Source organism: Numenius arquata, chromosome 2, assembly GCF_964106895.1.
Source record: "Numenius arquata chromosome 2, bNumArq3.hap1.1, whole genome shotgun sequence".
Taxonomy (NCBI): Eukaryota; Metazoa; Chordata; class Aves; order Charadriiformes; family Scolopacidae; genus Numenius; species Numenius arquata.
Window position 1 is genome coordinate 1,925,237 of NC_133577.1, and position 21,616 is coordinate 1,946,852.

Sequence of the window (21,616 nt, forward strand, 5' to 3'; positions counted from 1 at the left end):
ATAAGGTCTCCCCTCAGCCTTCTTCTTCTCCAGGCTAAAGAGTCCCAGCTCTCGCAGCCTTTCCTCGTAAGGGAGATGCTCCAATCCCTCAATCATCTTAGTTGCCCTACTTTGGACTCTCTCCAGCAGTTCCCTGTCTCTCTTGAACTGGGGAGCCCAGAACTGGACGCAGTAGTCCAGTTGTGGCCTCACCAGTGCAGAGTAGAGGGGGAGAATGACCTCCCTTGACCTGCTGGCCACACTCTTCCCTATGCAGCCCAGGATCCCATTGGTCCTCTTGGCCACAAGGGCACATTGCTGGCTCATGGAAAGTTTGCTATCCACCAGGACTCCCAGATTCTTCTCCTCAGTAGTGCTTTCCAGCAGGTCCACCCCTAACCTATATTGGTGCCTGGGGTTCTCCCTCCCCAGGTGCAGGACCCTACATTTGCCCTTGTTAAACCTCATGAGGTTCTTCTCTGCCCAGCTCTCCAGCCTGTCCAGGTCACGCTGGATGGCAGCACAGCCCTCTGGAGTGTCAGCCAGCCCTCCCAGTTTGGTATCATCAGCAAACTCGCTGAGGGTACACTCTGTCCCCTCGTCCAGGTCATTGATGACTCTGTTGAACAGGACTGGGCTGAGTATTGACCCCCTGGGGGACACCGCTGGTTACAGGCCTCCAGCTTGAACCTGCTCCATTAATTACAACCCTCTGAGTTCTGTCACACAGCCAGCTCTCAATCCACCTCACATAAATATTATTTTAATAAATAAAGTTTGATGCTGCCCCTCTCTCCAGCTACATGTGATGTTGAAGTGACATGTAGCAAAATCCACAGGGCGAGTTTCTAAAGGAAGGTGAAATCTGGCCCTCCAGCAGTGGAGCAGGATGGAGGTGAGGCAGGAGAATCCCACAGATTATTAGCACGGCACAGGTTCATAATCACTACTGTCAGCTATTTAATTAAATCCTTCAGGTAAAAGCAGCTTCCAAAGTTAGACTCTGCTGCTTCTGGGTGATGCTCTCAGTTTGTGAGGAATTCTGAATGGAGAAGCCACCCCCGATCATCCTTAAAGAGAATTACGAGTGTCTGTTGATGGCAGCTTAAACAGAGATGGGGAAAGGAGAGTTGCTCCCTGGATCCTCACTAAAAATGCCAAATGCCGGTGGTTTTCCTCAACGCTTGGTATGTTTTCGAGGACTATGAAATCGTCACCCAAGTGTGGATTATCTTTTCTAGCAAAGGTTGTTCTTGGATGTGCGGAACATGCACTGCCCAAATGGAGAAACAGCTCCTTACACAAAAGGGAAAAACAGGAAAAAACCCCACCCGATCAGTAAGGTGGCACAACCATGCAATTAAAATAAAAGTTGGGGTTGTGGTTTTTTTTTTCCATTTTTTTTTTCTGCACAGTGAGCCCTGTATATATTTTTTCAGAACTTCCGACTTGACCGAAAAAAGGCTAAATTCATGCAAAATTTGTGCTGCCAGAGAGCCCTCCTGCAGGACGCTCTGTATTTTAGAAAAGGCCTCTTTGGCATGTAACGCTTCTCTAAACCGACGTGGGGAAAAAAAAAAAAACAAAACACCTTCACCCTGGGAAACTACATGAAAGAGATGGTAATAAATATGTATATTGTCACTCTGAGGATGTGGGGAGTCTAACCTTCATCAGATACTCCTGAAGAAAAACACCTTCACCTGCAGTGACGCCCTGAAGCGATTGGTTTCAGCAACTGGGCCTTTAATGCTAATAAAGGGTTAATGGCTGTGCAATGTAACACACGTTCAAAGTGCTAGGAATCAGTAAAGCATGCATTCGTCTCTGAAAAAATCCAATTATGGGCCATGCCCTGTCTTACTATAACTTCTACCTTCCGGTGCTGCTCGTGTGGTTTATGTCCCTTGTATTTACATACTCTCTTCCCTATAATATTTCAGGATAGCTTGAGCAGCTCAAGAAAACTAGGCCATAACGCTTCAGATACAGTTGAGTAGTTCCAAAATTCTTGAAAAATATGAACAAATGAAGCCCCGAGACTTTTCTGCAGAGGGACGTTTGGTTTTGTCCTGAATTTCTCACACCACACGGAACAGCCAGGCCCCTTGGCCCATTACCTAGTTGGGAGACACGTTTCCTACAGCACATTGGGTTCTTTTTTAACCCGAACTTGCTCGCGAAGGTTTTTTGGGGGTTTTTTGACTTGGAGACACCAGGAAAATTCAAACAAGGGAGCCTGGGACGCCAGGAGTTAATACTGTGCTTCGCCTCAGAGGCAGGAAATTGCCATTTTCTGCTCAGGCTGTATCAGCAAATGCTCTTTCACATAAAGATGTCTTTGCCTCAGAAACAAATGCTGGAGTTTCTGCATAAAAGAAATGGAAACTAAAAAAAAAAAAAAAAAAAAAAAAATTAAAAAAAAAAAAAGAGTGGCCTTTATGTTCTTTGCTCTGTTGAATTATTTCTCCCTCGCTTGCCCTTGCAGGAATGTGTGGGACGGAGCAAAACCAATGAAACAATGCCCATTATTCCATTTCTTGAACTTTCGGGTGGGGAAAAAAAAAAAAAAACCACAAACCAAACTATCAACCCTCAGCTGTCCTCTGCTGAGGGGAATAAATTCCGTGGGTGAGACAACAACTCCTTCAGCAACCAGCCAAGCTGAGGGGAGACGGGAAAACCTGCCCCGTTAGTTTCCCCAGATGACGGGGTGGGCGCAGCGGGTGCCCTTAGAAGAGCTTTCGGCCTTTGCAGCTTCAGCAGAGCAGCTGGGAACGATCCCTGCTCCCTGTTACTACCTTTTGCCACACAACACATTTCAGAGAGAAAATTTCCTGAAAAATAGCAGGTTGCGAGCCCTGGATCCAAATGCAAACTGCTGGAGATTACGTCACTGCTGACTGCGCCAGAAGCCACGTCATTTCCCAGTTCACGACTGCAAACCAGCACAAATCTACAGAACACAACTGTTTAAACCCTTGTTTTGGTGGACTTTTTTTGCCTACAGAAGTTTTTACTGCTTTTTTTATTTTTATTTTTGCACACACATTAAATACTCTTCTCTGCTAAACTTCCAGACTAAAATCTTCCCATCCATTGTGATCCATCTTTGGATCCGTCTTCGGATCCATCCAAAGTCATCCCTCGCTGTGTTGAGGACTGACCCTGTTTGACTGAGGTCACTTTTAGGCATTTCTGACCGACACTCTCTCTGAATGGGACCGATCTCTCTTCATCTCTAGCCTTGGGCAAACTGCTACGTATGAAAAAAAGTTGTGGTTTTGATTTTAAATACAACCAGTTTTTTCAACTTAGACTCTTTGCAAAGAGTAATTTACTTGTTCTTTCTGTCAAACCATACTTTCAGCTCTTCATAGAAGCTTATAAAGGGAAAAACATTTTTCCAGCTTAGGATTTTCCTTTAGAATGCACAAGAAAAACTTAAAATGCTGAAAAATCCAAACCATTTTTCCTGTCTCTCTTTTAAGGTGGAAAATCACCAGCAATGGCAATTCCAGCTTTCCCTTGTCCAGCCGTGGGGCTTCTGGGCGATCTCAGGTGACTGCTGCATCTACTGAAGGGCCCATGAGAGATCCCCAGCCCCACACACACACCAGTTTTTAAACGTTTGAGAAGACCTTGCAGTTTTCAGCTTTCCAAGATTTCACGAAAGCCTATAAAACTCTTCTAAAATTATGCTATGCAATGAAAAATGTTATTTTCAGAGCAATTTAATGAGACACCATAGCTACACTGCTGGATTTCTAACCTTTTTTTTTTTGTTCTACCATCTGCAGTTCCTAATGACAAAACCCTGCCTGTTCTTCCGTCACCCATCAAGTCTCACGGTATACATATAACCTGAAATTTAGGTGTAAATATGTAGGAAGAAACATCGCTTTCACTTTTTCATGCTTAATAAATAAACAGAAAACCACCCAGACCTTTCTTCCAAATAATTCCTTAAATATAATGCTGATGTGTCGTGCAATGGAATTGAAACAAACCCCCCAATTATTCAGTCCATGTCTTTCTGTGCTGTTACTCTTCATGCTTGAGAGTAAAAGTAATTTCCTAAGGTACTTTAAGTCCCAGATAATTACCGATATGATCTATTTAAACTCCAAAACCCAAACCTTTCCTTTTCAACTGTTGTGGACAACAGTGCATAAAATGACAACACTTCAGAAACTAAAATATCTAGTTTAAGCAAGGAAAAAAAAAAAAAAAATCCTCGGGAAAAATCTCCAAAGTCAGTTCTCTCGTACACTTTCCATGCTCCCCTTGGGACCAACACCAGAACCTTTAGCCCAAATCTGACACAGTCTCACAATTTTCACTTGGCTACGGAGTTCCTTGTGTTGAAGAGAAATGCACAAAACTTTCCTAATTGTAGCATCACATCCCTTCCCCCCCCCCCCCTTTTTTTTTTTTCAAAAAGATGTTTGAGTACAAAATTAAACTGATGCTTTCTGCTCACCCTGTCTTTATCTAACACTCTGTAATAACAGTCATAACGGAAGTAGACGTCTAGAGTTTCAAAGACTAACTTTCATGCTATGTAGTATTATGGAATATTCTGCAAGGCTGAATCATCTGCTGTGACATCTCCCCTTTTAATCATGATTTATTTTGACGACTTTGGTACCTCTAGTTGGCGCGAGCAAGGAAGGATGACTGGCAGTCGAGGCCCTGGAGTAGCTACATTTCCTGTGGTTTCCTTCATTACGATTCTGTACCGCAATATAACACAAATTTGATTTAAACAGCCAAAGGCCACGCTTTTTCACTGAGTTTCGTGCCAAGAGAACGGCTCCCTGGGAGAGGAAAAACCGCCTCGTGTGCCCCAATCCCTCTGCACTGAGGGACCGCGGCTCGTGGAGCCACGCAAGCTCCTACGTCCCCCAGGGGCACAGGGTTGGGTGGAATAAATCAGGGCTCTTTCCTCCACAATTGGGAACGATTTGAAATTAGAGTCTTAAGCACGGAGATGCCCAGGAGTAGACAGGCCTAGAACAGCATAGACCGGTATCTCCACAGATCCCATCAAGTTTATCCCACTGAAAATTCAGGGAAGATGCAAATCCTACAAGTTACTCTAGTATTTCTTATTTAGCACCTGTTCAAGGAACATCTCTATTTCCTTCCTCTTTTAAAATCTCCGTTTTTATGTTAAATTTGCTCGAGGGAGAGCCATCGCTCCCCTTATTTTTTTTCTTGGCTTTTCCTTTCTCTGCCATGTGGACAACTGTGTCCCACAACTGAGGGGGGAGTAAATCTTCAGCTGAAAAGAAATACTGCCGCTTGGAAACAAACAACGTCCCATCAGTCTGTTACCGATATACCCATCGGACCACGTTTTTCACTTCAAATGACCAAAGGAAACAGCAGGACCTCATTCACTGTAGCTGCAAAGGCCCCCACCAGCAGAACCCCAGCTCAGGACAAGCCTCCAGACCCAGGTAATATCAAACATCACTAGATAGTTTCTTTTCTGCAAACGAATTCCTCAGTAAACTTGAGGAGCAAGAACAAGCCCTTAGATCTTTGTCACAGAACTGCAGCGTTTTAAGAAATTAACCTTACATATATATATCCCGCCAAGCCCATTTTTTTCTGCTAATGGCTGCATTATTGGTACTCTTCAGTCCATTTTGACAATCTGAACAAATCTCCCCATTAAGTAGCAGAAGGTTTAACAAAGGGGGGTGAATTTGCCTGGAAGAGCTGATCAAATTGGTTGAGAATTCACTGATACCGAGGCAAGTAGGAGAAAATCTAAGCAACTGTTGACTGCTGTTAGAAAGCCGCTGTCTTGTGGAAAGTCCTGGGGTGGAAAGGCCAGGGCACTGCTACCACTGTGCTGCCTCTCCACCAGACAGAATCACAGAATCTTCACGGTTGGAAGGGACCTTTGAGATCATCGAGTCCAACCACAAAAAAAACAAAAAAAAACAAAAAAAACCACACACCACAAAAAACACCAAAAAAAACCCAAACCAACCCAAACACAACCCCACCCCACACCCACCCACAAACAGACACAACCCAACAATCCCGGGCACTAGAGCATGCCCCGAAGTGCCACGTCTACACGTTCCTTAAATCCCTCCAGGGATGGCGACTCCACCACCTCCCTGGGCAGGCTGTTCCAGTGCCTGACCACTCTCTCAGGAAAGTAATTCTTCCTGATATCTAATCTAAACCTCCCCTGCCCCAACTTCACACCATTTCCTCTGCTCCTGTCATTATTCCCTTGGGAGAAGAGGCCAACAGCCACCTCTCTACACCCTCCTTTCAGGGAGTTGTAGAGGGCAATGAGGTCCCCCCTCAGCCTCCTCTTCTCCAAACTAAACATGCCCACGGACAGATGGACAGAAGAACAAATCCCCCCCAGAAAAAACTACTTCTAACAGTGGGTCGCCCTAAATTAGAACCCCCAGCTTTCATCTGACACTGTGTGCAGCTGGTGCAGCTTGCAGGAAAAGGTTAAAACATGCAAAACACTGAAAACCATCACATCTACATACGAGATTGCACATTCACGGAGCCAAGCAGACACCCCCGGCAAGGAAATGAGCGGGTCGGGAATGCCAGCATAGCAGGGCAGAGGAAAGGGCTGCTGCAGATGGGAGTACCCGATCTGCATCTGCACCAGGGCCAGATACAAACTGGGCCACAGTGATTTGTTTCTGGCTTTTCTCATGTAAATGAAAGAATGAAAAAAAAAAAAAAAAAAAGTACCATAAAATTCTGCTCAGAGTGTCTGTATTTTCTCTACCATAAACTCTCCTGGAGATCACAACTGTTCAACAAGCAGCGAAGGACAGGGAGCTGCTGGAGAGGGTACAGCAGAGGGTCACAAAGATGATGAGGGGCCTGGAGCATCTCTCTGATGAGGAAAGGTTGAGGGACTTGGGTCTTTTTAGTCTGGAGAAGAGAAGGCTGAGGGGGGATCTGATCCACGTCTATAAATACTCAAAGGGTGGGTGTCAGGAGGATGGGGCCAGCCTTTTTTCAGTGGTGCCCAGGGACAGGACAAGAGGGAACGGGCACAAACTTGAATGTAAGAAGTTCCACCTAAACGTGAGGAGGAACTTCCTTCCTGTGAGGGTGGCAGAGCCCTGGCAGAGGCTGCCCAGAGAGGTGGTGGAGTCTCCTTCTCTGGAGACATTCCAAACCCGCCTGGACATGTTCCTGTGGGACCTGCTCTGGGAGGACCTGCTCTGGCAGGGGGTTGGACTGGATGATCTCCAGAGGTCCCTTCCAACCCCATGTGATTCTGTGAATGGGTATGGGTACAGGTAGGTGTTTCAACGGTGTTCTGGGGTTGTTTTGTTTTAGTTTTTCTAAATTATCATGGGTCAAAAAATTGAACGCTGCATCTCACGCTACTAAGTTGCTTGGTGTCCATGCTCTAGAGGGATAACGGAGAGGAAAAAGCCCTGTATCCACACATTACACTTGAAAATACGAACTGGAGACAGCAGTGCTGCATTCCAGTTATATCACAGAAGGCTCAAGCAGTCGGCATTGCCCAAAATCCATCATAACCACCTTAAACCTGGTAAGATAAGGTTTAAAGAGGTACAATAAGCTCAATGTTCACCCACATCGCAGCTCTAAGGCCAAGATGCTGATACATTCAGTGCAAGACAAGGCAAGCACGGCCACAACGCACGATCATGCCTTTGTATACATTCTCTATAGGCATATCCTATTTTAAGCCTCCTTACAAGCAGTTTTAGATACTGAATTGCGGTACCAGAGTGCTCTCAAAAACCAGTTGGCAGCGGCACGTTGGGTTATGAAGTCTCTAAAATGGGATTCCATAAAAGACATTGGATCTTGCTGCTACTTAGGAACTGCAAAAAGTACCAGAGCAGATGGGAGGATTAAATTTACCACTCAGCTGCCTGGTCCATGGACCATTTTACGTTCCCCCCACCAAACTTTTTTGAAATTAAAAGTTTTTATCATTTTACTGACATTTCTCTTTTCCACGGTGGTTTTAATAAGCATTTCTTCTTTCACTTTGCAGTGTGACATCTTTGCAATATCCTGTTTTGCGGTGTATAAGAACTGACAGTTTTGACTGATAGTTATTATTTTGCACTGATAAGCTATAATTAGTCACCTGAGTAACAACAGGTTTCCTTCTTCACAGAGACACTATATTTTCTAATCTTTTAAATTCTTAATTGCAAAATCAAAACCTGTTTGGCTGCCTGAATTTTTCTACCACTTCTTATGTGGCTGATTTGAGGCAATCAAGAAAGCGAATTAAGTCTTCTCCTGTACCGTGGGAGATGATACACTTGAAGGAGATGTGGATGAGCCTCGCTCTAGAGGAAACAAGAAAACCCCAACCAACCAACACCCGGCCATGCAGCAGAAAGGGCTTGAAGAGGCCACTTAGTTCTGCCTGCCCCATTTGCAGAGCAATGGCCCAAGCAGTGATCCCCCCTTTGGGTTTGGGCATGAGGTTTCTCCTGTGATGACGCCCTTCCCCAAAAGGTCCTGGTGTGGGGAAGACCAAGGAGCAGAGGAAGAAGAGCTGGGTAGCTGAGTTGCAGAAGAAGAGTTGAGTAGCTTATATACTTGCAAGGATTCTTCAACTCAACCTTTTTATAATTCAGTAATTCCAGCTTTGGAGAGCTTCCTCCCTCCCGAGCCAGCTGAGGACATAACAGCCCTTCAGTTCTGCAGTTGGTCAAACGCAACCGCACTTCAAGAGAAGGGCAATTTTCCCGTCCTGCTTCATTTATCAAACCTGACATGTACTGCGCGTTATGATTTCCACGTAATGCTCTGAATGTAAATTTACCCTTAGCAAGATCCTTTTATACGCATTCAAACTAATTTACCTCTCGCTGATCGAGTCCTAACGTGTAATTTGCTTAAATGCGGAGCCTAAATTGACTAAATCAAATGCATTTGCGCAAACTCAATAAACAGAACCAATATCCACTGGAATGAGGAAGTCTCCGAAGAGCATCAAATGCTTCCTTACGGTGGAAGAGTTGGCTCAGGAGCCAACCCTCTCTCCAGCTGATGACCATGGGTCTCTCACTATTTCATTACCCAGTCTGAGGACTCTCTTTTTTATTTTTTTCCCTCTAAATGGAAGAGCAAGAAGCATAAATGGCTTCATGAAGTACTGCAACCACAGCAGCCAAAGCTCATTTTGCAGCGTAATGAAAAGGAACCAGCGGAGAAAGATACATTGGAAAAATCCCTGTTAATGCCTACGTTGGCGAAGCCACCGCCATTCTTAAAGGTCTCGGCCACCTACCACGCCATACCCGTCTGCAGAGAAGGTCAGAAAATTATCGGAGCGCTGTGTCAGCACATGATTTTAATAGCGATGCACATCGGGTTGAGTCAGACTGATCTGCCCCGACCCGGTGCAATTGCAAAGTAACCATTTAAAACCCAACACGCTGCCACCAGTCAAGAGCGCAGTCGGCCTCATAATGAAGGATGTGAAAAATCAGGATCCACCTGAAAGGGAAGGAAGATTTACCAATCCCACCGCAACCTACCCCAAGTACTTCACCAGTGTAAATTGATTTCGGTGGCTTTGTAATTTAAACGTAATAGTGGCAATAAGAACACAAGCCAGAATCTAATCCTTTACACCAGCTTAAGAAAACCTGTGTTGGATGACAGGGATTTAAAGCTTCATGTCTATTGAAAATAACATCTGACTGACATACAGTACACCACACACACCAACAGTTGTTCTAATATGGAGAATTATATGAAGAATATGGAGACCTTATAACAGCCTATCAATACCTGAAGGGAGCCTACAGAAGAGCTGAAGAGGGACTCTTTGTCAGGAAGAGTGGTGACAGGACAAGGGGCAATGGTTTTAAATTGGAAGAGAAGAGATTTAGATTAGATATAAGGAAGAAATTCTTTACAGTGAGGGTGGTGAGACACTGGAACAGGTTGCCCAGGGAAGTTGTGGATGCCCCATCCCTGGAAGTGTTCAAGGCCAGGCTGGATGGGGCTTTGAGCAACCTGCTCTAGTGAGAGGTGTCCCTGCCCATGGCAGGGGGGTTGGAACTAGATGATCTTTAAGGTCCTTTCCAACTCTAGCCATTCTATGATTCTATGAATTTAGGGCTACAAAGATGATCAAGGGCCTAGAACATCTCTCTTATAAGGAAAGGCTGAGGGACTTGGGTCTTTTTAGTCTGGAGAAGAGAAGGCTGAGGGGGGATCTGATCAACACCTATAAATACTCAAAGGGTGGGTGGCAGGAGGATGGGGCCAGTCTTTTTCCAGTGGTGCCCAGTGACAGGACAAGAGGGAACGGGCACAAACTTGAGCATAAGAAGTTCCATCTAAAGATGAGGAGGAACTTCTTTCCCGTGAGGGTGGCAGAGCCCTGGAAGAGGCTGCCCAGAGAGGTGGTGGAGTCTCCTTCTCTGGAGACATTCCAAACCCGCCTGGACACGTTCCCGTAGGACCTGCTCTGGGTGACCCTGCTCTGGCAGGGGGTTGGAGTGGATGATCTCCAGAGGTCCCTTCTAATCTCATATCATCTGTGATTATTACTGCAGGGCAGTACTGCAATACTGTGTTTTCACTAGAAGTTACTACCATGGGTCCACCTTCAAGCTGTGATGCAAGGGGGGGTTAAGCAGTGAAGTTCATTCTCACTTAAAGTTCAAACTTCAAGAAGGAAAAAAAAAAAAAGTGCTACCAAAATTAATTAGACAATACAAACATGTTTTGCTGATATGTATAAAATAAATGTATAACCAGAACTGAAAGTCTTAAAACTTGCAGACTAATTTTGGGAGCAACTGCCAAGTTTTTAATACAAACTATTAATAAAATGTAGCATTTATGAAATATTTATCTTTAAGGTGCTTGAGGAATATTAACTCATCTATTTTTCTGTTAATAATCAAAAGTCATAATTTGGGCTCTACTGCAAACAGCATGCCTGTGACAAACCCATAAACCCCAGGAAATTAGGTTGTCCGACAGAATAACTACACCGTTCTATTTTATCTGTTTCTCCTCCGGAACTTCTGCCGTCGGTTCCCTCTATGCAGATTTCCACCAAAATCTCAGGTGGAGATTCATATAAATTGGCTTTGAACAGGGACAGCAATGACAAAGGAAAGGCGTCTTGCGATTGAGAAACAATTCTGTGCTTGTGGGGTCTCGTCTCCCCCGTGCAGGTGTCAAGCACGTGAAGGCTCTAGGAATTAGCGGAGTTTTGCAACAACTACTACTTTTTTAATATTTCTACTAAGGATTAATGGCGGTTGACGCTAAATGTGAGGAAGTGTGGGCCTGGAGGATATCAACAACCTCAGCAATCCCGGGCAAATTCTTCCTTGGTAGCAGAAAAGTTGCCAAAAGGCAACGCTGTTTGTAAAAATTTGTGTATGTGGCCAATGTTCTGTATGACAAGTCCTCACTCAACAACTGAGATTTAAAAAAAAGGGGTAAAAGGGACACTGCAAAGGCAGGGAACGGGAGGTAAGAGCGGGGCCGACAGCGAGCGACAGCATTCCTTCAAACAGCAGCCACTGAGGGAACTCTGCCTGCCGGACTGAAACTGGAGGTATCTAAAACACTAAAATTAGGACCTTTGAACACATAACAGGACAAGGGGTAACAGTTTTAAATTGGAAGAAAGGAGATTTAGATGAGATATTAGAAAGAACTTCTTTGCTCTGAGGGTGGTGAGACCCTGGCCCAGGTTGCCCAGAGAAGCTGTGGCTGCCCCATCCCTGGAGGGGTTCAAGGCCAGGCTGGATGGGGCTTTGAGCAACCTGGTCTGGTGGGAGGTGTCCCTGCCCAGGGCAGGGGGTGGCACTGGATGATCTTTAATGTCCCTCCCAACCCAAACCATTCTGTGATTCTATGATTCTATCTTCTTCTTTTATTTGCTTGCCAAGTTTGCAGTTACAATTTGCTGTGCCTTCCCTGCCTAAAGAAGGCACACGAGTCCAGATGCAACAGCTCAGGCTGCCCGGGAAGGTTCTTTCCCGGTAAATGGGAGAGAACAGGATTTCCAAATACTCTGAGTGGAATTAAAGTTCCTTGGTCTTGGTCCTGATATTTTTAATTTATTTATAAAATGTACTACATTTTTATACTGAGCACTCCCCTTATTTTTCATTGTCTTTATCTAGAAATTACAGTTCAGTGAGTAGTACACTAGAATACACGCACTGAAATAGATCCGGGATTAATCACATCTTTCACAGCCCCCAGACAAAAGACTTTCAGTTCTGGGTTTATTCCAGTTACAATTAGGACGGCTCGGGCACTAAGGGAAATTCATGCTTTAATTTGCTGTATCCCGGGGAAATAAGTGATGCAAAGAACTACTAACGCCATAAAGCAAGCCACAGCGGTGTTACTGCTTTGATTCCGGGCAGAGGTTTATGGAAACCCATCCGCAGTCGCGCTCCATCCTTCATGGAAAGCCAATTACCGCTGCAGAAGTCCCCCCCGTCCAAAACCAACTCACCCAGAGCGCAAGGGATGCCATAGATCTGGCAAACAAAAATGAGGTGGAGCGGTCTAATCACCTCCTCCTCCTCTCCTCGAGCGTATACTCCAGTGGCACTGCCTTGCCCATTAGATGCTGAACAAAGTGCTGTGTGACCCACGGCTGCCCTGCAAAGCTGAAAATCGCTGTCGGCACATAAGATCTAGCCCTGACGCATAAAACCAGCAGCGAATGGTACGAAGAGGTCCCAGCGTGGACTACATGGACTCACAGCATCCCCGTTACCAGCCACCCTTGCTATTAGTACCAGATTGGACGCAGCCCAGATACAGCTCCAAAAATCACAGTCTCATCAAAGAGATGATATAGCCAGAGGTTTCCAGGGGGTTGTTAGCACGGGGGATGCCGTGTACCATTTCTTCTTGCTGCCAAGGCTGCCAACAGCACACCGTCATCAGCTGCACGGGCACTGTCATCAGCTGCACACGGACAACTCACAGCAATCTACCCTCACGTTACACAGAGATGGAATATAATCCCACGTTTCCCCTCTCCAGTTGTGGGAAGAGAGCCACCGACCAAGTGTCTCTAAAAAAGGCCCACAAACACAGCAAACCCTCTTATGCTTGAGCAGTAGAGAGTGATGTCAGCTTAAAAAAACCAAAACGGACCGGACATATTGGGGACACGAAGATGCTCCAAGGGCTGGAGCCCCTCTGCTGTGAGGACAGGCTGAGAGAGTTGGGGGGGTTCAGCCTGGAGAAGAGAAGGCTCCGGGGAGACCTTAGAGCCCCTTCCAGTCCCTAAAGGGGCTCCAGGAGAGATGGGGAGGGACTCTGGATCAGGGAGGGGAGCCATAGGATGAGGGGTAATGGTTTTAAATTGAAAGGAGGGATTAGATTAGATATTGGGAAGCAATTCTTTGCTGTGAGGGTGGTGAGACCCTGGCCCAGGTTGCCCAGAGAAGCTGTGGCTGCCCCATCCCTGGAGGGGTTCAAGGCCAGGCTGGATGGGGCTTTGAGCAACCTGGTCTGGTGGGAGGTGTCCCTGCCCAGGGCAGGGGGTGGCACTGGGTGGGCTTTAAGGTCCCTTCCAAACCAAACCATTCTATGAAAAACAATATGAATTAAATCTAATTCAACCCCCCCTCTCTCCCCACCCTTCCCTCAAAACCAGACATCCTTGTCTACAGCAATGAATAAGAACTTATTTCTCAAAGGCACACGTTCCTCCCTCTGCACGGCAGTGAGACACACACGTACCCTCAGGCTGTCTCTTGCTGATCTGCTTACAGTTAGTGCAGTTTCAAACTAATAAAAAGAATAAATATTCATTCACTGGCTTCCTCGCCTTGAAGCTCGTTTAACGCGACTGGAGAGCCAAGCGCATGGAAGAGTCAACCGTTGCAGCAACAGAGATAAAATCATTCTCTTTGCGGGTAACGAGCAACTGCATTAAGAGCTGGTGTATTTTCTAGTTGGCTTCTTTCACTGTAAGGGAGACAACACTTTGTCATGTTGTCTCCAGACCCGATTTGAAGAAGCTGATGGAGAACTGCTGCCCCTTCAAGGCAACGCCGTAATTAGAGGAAACACTGCAGAATCAGGAACAGCAGGTGTATTTGAGGTAATTCCCTGCGAGGGAGACTCTAGTCAGCAGCAATCCTTTTATTACTGCATTTCTAAATCGCCTCCTTGCAGTTCCACTACCAGACGCTCTGGTCAATCCCTCCGTTGTCTTCTCAGAGCTTGTTGAACGCAATGCCAGCTGACAAAGGCACAATTAGAGCATGTACAGCACATGTTAAGCTTGTCACGCTGCTTCTTTCTCAGGAAGCTTCAGAAGCCAGATTAGGACCGAACTAAGACCAGGCACCACGTGGGGAAGCATCTTCCCCACCTGCAAGAAGCACAGCCCATTTTTTTCCTCCCCTGACAGCCGTTGTTAGACTGCTCTCCCCTTCTTGGCGATTAAAAGAAAGGAAGTCAAACGCTGTTTAGCCCTTTCAGGAGGAGAAAGTCATTTATGTGGTGTCTGATACAGAGAATAACAGCGTTATCAATCTGCGTCTCCGAACTCGCTGGAGCCTGAAGGAGCAGGGAAAAGGCTGGCTCTTGTGCCACAAAGCCGAGGCCGAAAGAAACAAGAGGTGGCTGGAACATCACGTCCTCCCTCCCCTGCCCTACGCGCGTGCTCTGGACTGGGCTTTTGCTTCCAGTTGTGTCACTCGGTGGTACCGGTGTGAGAGGAAGAAGAGCAAGGGGCCCTTCCGTGGACCTGCCCTCTAGAGAGCCTCCACCAGTGCCACCACCGGCACGGTCCTGCCCTTCCCCACGGCCCCCAGGTAAGTCTTATGGGCTGCTGTGGGGGAGATAAAGGTGATATGGGACATTCTGGGTACATAACCCTCTCTATTCCCTCGTAATATGGAGAAGATTCACTTTTCAGAATCAAAATGATAGACATTTTTGCTATTTCCACCTTCTCCATCATTGAAGAATCTCAATGAAGCCTATTGACACCGGTTTCACTCACGGATCCGAGAGCAGCTTTTCATAAACAACTAACGCTTGTGAGTGTCTCCAGATGCCCAGCTTGAGGCACAGCAGCAAGTGCTGATTAATAAAAAGCAAACAAATGAGCTACACACACACACACACACACACACTCTGTTGAGCGCTGCTCTCCTGAAAAATGAAGTCCTTCTGAGGTGCCCTGTTTTGGGGACAAGTCGGCCAACTGCGATCACCACCCACGTTCTGCAGATTGAGCCGCAGCGCGAGAGACGGATTTCCTTGCTGTATAACCCCACAGTAGGGTCCCCCTTCATTTTTCTGACACAAATCTCTTCGTATGTCAGTTTGCATTAATATCATCACATTTGCTACCTTTCTCCAACAGTTCTGCAAACACACTACCAAAATACACTCACCAGCCCAGTGGAAGGGCTACTTAGAAACAAGAAAATAATAAACTATTTTCTGGATTATATACATGCAGAAGGGGAAGTCTGGAACAATTCACTAGTCCTCACGTGCGTCTATTTTACTTTAAAAAGAATTAAATTATTTTTCTAAACAGGAAGAAAGTTGTTCTGCCGTAACAGGTAGTAATGAGCAGTGGCTTTTTAAGCAGCTGCTCCTGCTAATTAAAAAAAATATACATGTGTTTAAAAAAAAAAAGTAAACCCCATCTTTCAATGGCAGAAAACAAATGAGCAAATATGGCTGTAAACAGTATTTCTCCATGCTTCTCTCACATTTTAATATTTTATGTTCCATGAATGACTGAGCAGGTGAAAAGAATTTTCCCTGTTAATACATTGCAAACTTCATTTGACTGGTGGCCAGGAGAGAAAACTTCTCGTCCTCTTACACTGAAAGTATGAAAATTTACTGCAGGGAGAGCTGCATCGTAAGCGCCTGCTACCTCCTAACGGGGGGACAAGACAAACCCTACCTAAGAAAAGGTGTCAGATGTTACCGAAATAGAACTCACTTCAGTATCATTTACGTTCCTAGCCACAGAAATAGATATATACGAGAGGTGAAGAAGGCCAGGAACACTGTTGTGGAGCAAAAAAAGATTAAATGCTTCAGGTGTCCAAGTAATTTGCTTATACTCTTTCCAACTGCCTCCCTACCCAATTTCTGGAAACTCTCAGATGCTACTGGAGCTCTTTATAAATTTGTACATTGCACATTTCATCGCTAAAGTAGAGTTAGCACATGGGGCAGCAGAGAGGGTTATCTGCCTCACGTCAGCGTTAGACTGACGGAAAAACATACCAGACTGTCAGCTGGAGGGAGGCGTTACTGCAAAGTTCTCTGTGGATCATGCCCACAAAGACGAGGCATCAACTACGGCACAGAGAAAAGACATGCAATTCGAATGCTGGAGAGCCTCCTCAGTGGCTTTGGCTCAGAGTATACTTTTACACCGAAGGAATTCCACTTAATATCATAAACATCCTTTACGGACATTCTAAGATGCTTCATGGTCAATTTTCAGCCTGGTGCTCAGTGGCACCAGGCGAGAACCTCCATATTAACAAAAAACCGAACTGTACACCCGCTCTGATGCCTGCTGCAAGTCAGGGCATCTCAGACGCAGAATTAAAGACTGGTGCAGCTTTTATGTCTTTAAAGAAATGGCAAATCCTTACACGAATGAGTTCCAAATACCTGAACAGAATTTCTTTTTCTTACTTCCCCACCTTTTTTTTCCCCCCAAAGGAGCTGAAAGGACCATGAAAGGTGCAGAGCTGGCAGACACCGGCAAATATCGTATTCAGGGGGAAAATTTTAAAAGCCTGAATAAATGTAACGATTTAACTCTTTCGTATTCATTTCTAAGCCAGCTGTGTGCATACCGCAAACGGAGCGCACTGGCACAACTAACTGCTCCAATATTGCTAAAGGGCTTTACCAAACAGTGGGTGGGCTAAAATTACCTAAAAGTAAAGGTAAGAACAGCCACTCTAATCAGTATTGCTGTCGTGGTTTCGGCCGAATTTACCAAAACCGGACCGACAGATGGCCCTTTCCCTCCCTTCTTCCCCCCCAAAAAGAGGAGAGAGGAGGAGAAAGAGATAAGGAGATTCAGAAGTTTAGAATGAACTAAGCTACTTTAATGAAGAATTAATATTAAAATAAAAATAAAGAAGAAAATAATGAAATAGATACAATATATACAAAACCGTATCAAGCTCCCAGGATGACAGTCACGTCACCGGCAGGCACTGGGGAAGTCCCAGACTGGACTCAGCGACGAATGGGAACTGGATTCCAGCTCTGGAGTCAGGAACACACGGATCGGGATCAAAGGCAGATGGACAGACAGAGTCCTCTCTGGACGTCGGCCATCGCAGGAAGGGGCTGACCCTTTGATCCCTCAGCTTTTATACTGAGCGTGGGGCAGATGGGATGGAATACCCCAGTTGGTCAGGTTTGGGTCACCTCTCCTGTCCCCTCCTCCCCACCGATGTGACCCCTCTACGTTTTTTCCGTTTCCGACCCTCTAAGGGGGCAAATAACGAAATTGGCTGCCCTTGGTTGTTACAGCAATAAGGATAAGCAAGGGCCTCCTGCACACCATCCCTTGGCACGGAGCACAAACATTGGGCTGATCATTCTGAGAACGAGCAGTTTTCTCCACAATATGCCGTTAATTACAGAGAGTTAGAGGAGGCCTGGCCAGGATGTAAAGTTACAGAACAGAAAAATTGGTTCGGTTTTACTTCAAACCGGGACAATTGCCCACACTCACCGTTTCTTAATGGAAGTTGTTTTGTAACCTTAAGGACATCTCACCAGCACACAGACCTGCGACACCACACTTGATAGACGGACCCGGGATATTGGTCCGGTCATCATCAGCATATCTAATTATGCAGCTTATTTGTATTCTTTTTGCGCTAATTTAGTTTTTTCTAGAACCAAGTTAAGTGTTTTTAGAATTCGCTGTGCCACAGCCACAGATGTCTTGGCAGAAAACAACAAAAAAGTTCTTTCCTAGCTTTACCAACGGCATACCACGGGCTCAGCAAGTCCTTCTGTACCAGCTCAGCTCCTCTTATAACGATCCAAGCAGACTTGATGTAGGCAACTCAGAAATTCTTTGGGAAACATGCAGAGCAGAATACTGTAATCGTGTATTCTATATATACCTCCAAAAAACCCCTCATTGTGGTTACACAGAAAAATTCTTTTAATTATGCTGAATTTTCACTATAATTTTCCTACGTCTGAACTTCTAACCATGTCAGAGCTGTCTGATCTCCCGTTGCTAAACCCAACGAGAAGAAAAACCTTATTTCCTTTTGGTTCACAGCGGCACGTTAAAAGCACCAGCAGATATTTTTACCAGGACTCCAAGACTGCGCCGTTAAAGTTTCACCCTTATTGTACCCCACAAAAACGCTGCCAGTTTCAATATCAAGCGTTTTAAACAAAAAACACAGCATCCCAGATGGATGTCACCTGGCCGCATTCCAAGATTTTACAGTCACAGAAGCACAGTGATGTGCAGAAGGAAACGGAGACGCAGAAGAAAAGGCGGCAGAGCGGGATACGGCGATGGGCAACTCTCAGCTCTTTCACAGATACCCAAAGTCCCACAAAGGCTGGTTCCTGCTGAAAGAAACCCCCTTCGCACAGGCTGAACCAGATTTACGAATAAAGACAGCTTCTGGCAGAGCATCGCAGAGGAGGAGCACCCAGAATAAGGGCTTGGGAGCTCATCTGCCCTGTAACTCACAGAGCACGATGTGGGAACGGACCAGAATGCGATTGAGACAACTAAATTCAGTCATAAACACCGTAAGTTTCAGACTAATCCAAAATCAGAAGGCAAGATTTAAATCAAATGACTCTTCTCAGATTAGGGGAAAAAGTGAGTAAGCAAGAAACTAGTTTCCAGTTGCTAATGCAACACAGCCCAGGGTTTGGAACCTCAGTCAGACGCTCAAACCTTTCCAAGCAATTATGTCTTCCCTCGTTTATTCCGGGCCCTTTGGAGCGAGACCTACATCTGCATGCCGATAACCCGCAAGGGACACTCGAGTCACTCACACAGGCTTGTGATTTCTGTTGCCCAGAGAAGCTGTGGCTGCCCCATCCCTGGAGGGGTTCAAGGCCAGGCTGGATGGGGCTTTGGGCAACCTGCTCTGGTGGGAGGTGTCCCTGCCCAGGGCAGGGGGTTGGAACGGGATGATCTTTAAGGTCCCTTCCAACTCTGACCATTCTGTGATTTTCTGCTGTGCAAAACTTTCCATCTTCACAGTTTTATTGTGTCCAGACAACTGTCACTGAAGTTGGACCTGCCTGATGCACCATCTCAGGTAAAACAAGTTACGCAGTACGGGACCAGCCACACATGTGAGAAAAATAAATTAAATACAAGAATTTAGGAAGTGGAAGAGCTCTCAGTGCAGCTGACAGGATGGATGGCATGAAAGCAGACAGGGACACAGAAGTGGCCATGCCGTGGTGTGACGTGGCATGGCCACCAGCTGCCACCCCAGAACCCTGTCCCACAGCGGCCACAGGAGAAAGAGAGAAATCCCATGGGAAAGAAGCACAGACTGACCTGCAGGAGCTGGTCTGGTGACACAGATCTGTGTGATCAGACTGTTGACAGGAAGTGAGCCAATTAAACCAAAATCCAGGCATTTTCAAGAGTAATGCATTATGGAGATGCCACAGTAACACAGAGGGCAAAGCTCATTTGGCAGGTAAATACGGAGACTTTGGCTCTCCATGTGAATGAGCATCACTTATACCTTTTACAGTGCCACAGCAAGAATGAAGGATTCTTTCAATTATCCCAAAAAGGACTAAGGCAGGAGCAGAAACATCTGCAGGGATTTTGAACCACCACCTCCATTCTAAATAAAGGTTGAGTTTATGTTGTCATCTCCCCTTCGATCAAAGTACTCTTTGATCCTTCCATTTGCCTTGGTTTATGAAGTTCACAGAAACTTAAATTATTTTTGAGGAATTCCCTCCCCTCACTCCATTTGCCAGAGGTGACTGAAGTCTGCCAACAGATTCAAAAATAATTAGGGGACGACACACACCAGCAGGGAGATTACCCCAGACACCTCTCCTTTGAAAACCAGGCTAAACCCCACAGTATCGTATTTATTACAACAGTCCCCCAAAGTCAGATGCGTGATCGCTGTACTTCTGTTATGGGCAACACAGCAGATTTTTAAAACAATTTTGGGGGGATTATCTTCAGTTTCTACAGATCAGATTGATTTCACCCCTTCTAGCCGCAGGCAAGCCGTTCCTGAACACTTTTCCCACCTGTTAGACGAGGATGGTAAGTACTCACCTGCCTCAAACATGGTCTGTGTGCAAACACAAACAGCAGTTTGAAGATCTTATAAGCACTGCTCCAAATAAAAAATAATTATTATAAATATCGGTGTAAGATTAGTGCACACACATTTTATTCTTTTTGAACAGGCATAACCTCTTGAAAGCAGAAGCACAGCAGAGGTCTAATCCTCATTTATAATATTCAGGTGTGATTCAGCAGAAATCATTCATTTAGCAAATCTTTTGCCAAGTCAGCTTTCTGCTGCGATTTAACTCTTAATACTTAGGAAACCAGCATATTTTACTGCAGAGTTCCATTGCTTTTAAGAAGAATATGTGACAAAGGAGTAACAGGCCAGAAAAGCATTGCAGACCCTCTTGTCCCCCCTCCTCAAATATACATTAGAGGAAGGATTTTCAAGCACAAAAGTGTCCTTACCTGCTCCACGACACCCAGGCTGCGGTATGAGGGGACACTGCCTGCTTTCCCCACTCCTTCCTTCCCCGTCCCAGCCCCGCATCCCCCCACGGGGGTTGCACACGAAGCGTGACATCAATTAATGTCAGCTGGGAGAAAAAACCACCTGTGGATGTGCTTCCAGAGCCGTCAGCCCAATGACGATCAGCTGCCAAACTGCCCCAAATAAGCGACCCAGGCAGCACTGTCTTCTCAATTCGAAAAGGTTTTTATCAGCTTACCTGAATGCTTTTTGGACTTCCCCCTTGTGACCTAAATTAATTCTTTAATTATGAGGAATTAAGAGCCAGTATTTTCCATAAATGCTGAGGGGGTTGCTGTTCCCTCACATATACCCAGTATGTGTTGTAGCTACACTGCGCTGTGACTGTGGCAAACTGTTAAACTTCTAGCCAGTATTTCCTTTTCCAGCAGGAATTCAGGTTGCAAGACTCCTTCTAGCTCACCATGTAATTTTTCAACATCTCTTCACATAAAAACCTACAAACTACCTGAAAAGATACAAAGTTTGAATTTAAAAAAAGTAATCACCTCTTATTGCTAACTATATATTTGTATACTTGTTTTACCTATATTTGTTTTATGTACAAATATAATAATTCAAGTAAGCAAACAAGTCAGAAAAAAACAACATTTAATTATAAAAGAGCTTTTTAAATTAAAAAAGATAATGGCACTAAACCAGAAACAAAGTTATTTAAGAGATCATAGCCACGGGGCAGTTGTAATTTTACACTGAAACTGTACAGCTGTTCCTATCATCTGCACTTTGCTCCTGATTAAAATAACATCTAGAGTTCCAGTAACAAGTAAATCTTTTACAGAACTATAATGCATTAT